We start from the raw sequence: 4449 nt of genomic DNA, 5'->3' as shown, positions 1-4449 counted from the left end.
TCAATTTTTTTCATATATATATATATATATATATATATATATATATATGTGTGTGTGTGTGTGTGTGTGTGTATTATATACAGAGAGAGAAAAGAGAGGTCGATTTTCATATATATAAAACACAACTTGTCTTCCGATACGTCCTGTCCTGCCTTAATTACTGATGGGTGATATATGCCCTCATCACACGGTTTAGGCCTAACAGCAGTGTCTTGTGTTTGGTCAAGCCATTATTTCTTAGCTTGCATAGCACTATATGAGACTGAGACTGCAACTGACGACGTACGTGGTGGGTAATTTGGAAAGCTGAAATGGACTATCCGCAAGACTGCAACTTGGCAGAGACCCAGCAGTCTTGGTAAGCTTGTTTGATTTTATTTCTGCGTATATAAATATAGGGTAGCTAACTCAAGACATTTTTGTGCATAAAACGTTCGTACGGTGCTACGCAAGATCGAGAGTATGGCAGGGCAGCATGGCCTCGCCACCACATGATTGCCGCCGCAGCATTGCTCATTGGAGCCTTGGCGTCCATACCAACAGGTAACCACTTTAACATTCATGCATATACGTCAATGTGTACTAAACCATGCATAGTTAGTTCGTAACAGTGGTGTATCTAGAAGAATAAGTAAAATGGAGTTTCTACCATTATTGTTCTATATCGGTAGCTCTTGTTTCAATCTTCTATGGATATCAATTTGTAGAAGCAGGTTAGAAGGGGTTCCATGCTTCGAGTAACGGTAGCGGAGCTCTCGGGCCCATCCTTCATGGATGCTAGCTGCTCTTGGTATTACTGTCACTAATATAACATGATATATACGTGCATGGCTGTACGATTGATGCACGGCGGATGGGTTGATCAATGCAACAGGGGTGGATTCCATTGGCGTGTGCTACGGCACCCAGGGTGACGGCCTACCGTCGGCAGCAGACGTGGTGCAGCTGTACCAGTCCAAGCGAATCGGCGCCATGCGCATCTACTCCCCGGACGCCACCATCCTGCAGGCCCTGCGCGGCTCCGGCATCGACGTCATCGTCGACGAGACCAACCTCGACGCGCTCATCTCGAACGCCGCCGCCTGGGTCCAGGCCAACATCCAACCCTACAAGGACGACGTCAACTTCCGCTACATCACGGTAGGCAACGAGGTCGAGGGCAGCGATACGCAGAAGATCCTCCCAGCCATGCAGAGCCTCGCCGGCGCGCTCTCCGCGGCTGGGTTCGGGGACATCAAGGTGTCCACGGCCGTCAAGATGAGCGTGCTCTCCACGTCCTCGCCGCCGTCCAGTGGCGCGTTTGCGGAACCCTCCGTCATGGGCCCCGTCGTCAGGTTCCTGGCGGGCAGCGGTGCGCCGTTGCTGGCCAACGTCTACCCCTACTTCGCGTACCGGGACGCGGGTGGATCGATCGACCTTGGCTTCTCGCTCTTTGAGCAGAGCTCGACGACTGTCAACGACAACGGGCGGGTGTACACCAACCTCTTCGATGCCATGGTTGACGCGGTGTACTCGGCCATGGAGAGGGAGGGGGAGTCCGGCGTGCCCATCGTCGTGTCGGAGAGCGGATGGCCGTCGGACGGCGGTGGCTTGGGGGCGTCGGTGGACAACGCGCGGACCTACAACCAGAACCTGATCAACCATGTCAGCAACGGCACGCCCAAGATGCCCGGGCCACTGGAGACCTACATATTCGCCATGTTCAATGAGAACGGGAAGCCGGGGGACGAGACGGAGAAGCACTTTGGGCTCTTCAACGGGCAGGATAAGTCCCCGGTGTACCCTATTAGTTTCTCATGAAAAGGACGATCGACGGGGAAAGCTGAAAAATATATTCTTATACAACCAACTGTAGTACGTAATTTTTAGCTTCTTGTACTTGCATTGCTATGTATTGTACGTAAGACTACCCCCATGAAATATAGTAATATACTACCTGGCGGTGGCATTCTTATATCTCGATCAATTAAGCGAGTGGTTATATTTCAGGTGTCTAAATTTTGAGATGAGTTCAGAACTTCAGATCACATTCTTATACAACCAACTATAGTATATTTTTTTGATAATGGAACAAAGTTCCAGACTCTACTATCCGGAGATGGTACACAGCTGAGCATCAACCACAAAGCCAAGCTATGAGGCACAAATCTTACAACCAAGTGGGGAATAAAATAAGCAAAAAGCAACAAAGTTCAAGCCTATCTTGGGCAAGCGACCAAACGTCTGGAATGGAACTAAAAGCTATGCTCCAATTTGATTCCGGAAGCACCAACCAAACTTTGCAATGACCGCCATCATCGTCTCCAAATCTCTGCAACCACGCTTGGACAGCGGACGCTCCTCCTTCTCATGCAACAGGGACCACTGCTGGATCCATTAATTCGCCCTAAGGATTACCTATAAATATATATTAGACTTATCCTTGTTAAAAACCACATCATTCCTATTCAACCATAGAGCCCAATAAAGTGCTAGATCCCCCAACAAAATCTGGTTTTGAAGCTTAAGATCAACGCCATTCAGCCAAGAACCAAACATATTAGAGAAACTAGTGGGTGGTTGAATTCCAAAAGTGGTGCGCGCCGAATTCCAAACAAATCTCACAAAATGGCAATCAAATAATAAATGTTGGATAGTTTCAACAGCACCACAAAAACAACATTTGATATCTCCATGCCAATTTCTTCTTGCTTAATTATCTTTAGTAAACGTAACTCCCTTTATTAAATATCATAGAAAAATCTTGATTTTCAATGGTGCCTTTAATTTCCAAAGTGGGTTTTCTTCCGGTTGAACTCCTTGCTTAATCATAGTCCGACATATAGACCGGACCTTGAAAAAGCCACTTGTCGGGTTCATAAACCCGGGGTCCCCAATAGACCCGCTTCTCTGCAAAACCTGGCCCAGCAGGCGGCGCAGCGACAGCATGCGCCTGGGCCGGCCCAGATACATAATGACAGGCCGAGACAACGATCCGGTCCCCGACCGAAAGGCCCGGCCAAGGTGGGACCACAGTCTGACTCTGACCCTCTTCTCCGATCGAGGATACGCCAGACCTCTGCTCGTTGCTCTTTCCCGACTGAGACGGTCGGGACCAACTGAGAACGACTGACCGGGGACGCCTGCTCGGTACGGGCCCGGGGAGCAGGCGGAGCAGATAAGGTAAGGCGCTCAAGTCAACCGCAATACCGAGGACTGTACCGTGCCTTGCCCTGCGCATCTGCAGGACGGTGCCATCGAGGCATGTCAAGCAAACACGGTAGAACCTACCAGACGCGTCAGAGTATAAACCGTATTGTGGGTGCCGTCGTTTGCCGTACCAGGCGAACATGGTAGAGCCAGCCAGATGTGTCTAAACATAAACAGTATTGTGGACGCCGCCGGCCATCCCATACCCGATGATGTGGGTAACAAGACAAGGCAGCACACGTATACACTCTCTCTCTTTTTCTCTGACTTGTCAGGCCATCCCTTTCAACTATAAAAGGAGATGAGCTCTCTCCTAAAAGCTCCTCCCCAAAGACTGGTCGACTCGACAGCTCAATAGCTCTAGGACTCGACAACTACATAGTATACACGCTCTCAACAGCTGATAAGCTCAGACACACAGAGCATACGTTCCAATACTTAGCACACGTTTGAGCATCTGCCACTCTCTTCCACTTGGTTCAGAGTCCGACCGGCCCCCCAACACCCCATTTCTCATTCCTTACTCATTTGTAACCCCACAGCAAACTTCAACCACCTGGGCTCAGAAATAAAGTCACCGACCGACCTCAAATGGACGTAGGGCTTGTTGCCTGAACCAGTATAAATTCTGTGTCATTGAGTGCTAGGCCATATCCGATCATAACGCACGGCAAAACTATAAATATTTACTTGTTGGTCACTTTTCGCATCGACAGTTGGCGCCGTCCGTTAGGACCACGCCGTGCGTTCACGCCTTTGGTCATCGGATGGCCCACCTTTCCACCATCTTCGGCATGGCAGGCTCGAGCGATACGATTCGCTTTGGCTCACTAAAGTTTCCCATGCTCCCACTTGCTGGGACGTGGACTCCTCTAGTCTTCGTGCCACTCTAGACCGTCTTCTTCAGGAGTCTAGACTTTGTCGCTGACCAGCTCTGCGAAGAGGCTCTTGTCCTGGCACCAACTGGAGGAGGAGCGCCCTCCACCAACTGCAACGGGCCACTCGACGACCTCAACGTCGAGACACCCGCGCTTCACCTCGAGGCCATGCGGGGCTCAAACCCCATGGTGAGTGATGTACATATTGTTCTTTACTCACTATTTAACACCTTTCGCCGACTCTCCGGAGGGACCTCGTTGTCCCCACCGTGACCGCTGTGCGACCGGCTCCCCTACGGCTTCGTGTCCCCTATGGACGCATGCGCGCGGGGACTCTGAAGGATGCTGACGCCGCCCTCTCTCACGTCTGAGTTCGTGGGGA

The 4449-nt window shown here is 50.5% G+C and overlaps 1 pseudogene; it reads left to right on the top strand.

The window, feature by feature from the left end:
* The first annotated feature begins 462 nt into the window (after positions 1–462).
* Positions 463–1983, top strand: LOC136504209 (glucan endo-1,3-beta-glucosidase GII-like; annotated as a pseudogene).
* The last annotated feature ends 2466 nt before the right edge of the window (positions 1984–4449 follow it).

The sequence above is a fragment of the Miscanthus floridulus genome, chromosome 14 (assembly GCF_019320115.1).
Source record: "Miscanthus floridulus cultivar M001 chromosome 14, ASM1932011v1, whole genome shotgun sequence".
In the NCBI taxonomy this organism is placed as follows: Eukaryota; Viridiplantae; Streptophyta; class Magnoliopsida; order Poales; family Poaceae; genus Miscanthus; species Miscanthus floridulus.
This window is presented reverse-complemented; position numbering and strand designations above follow the sequence as displayed.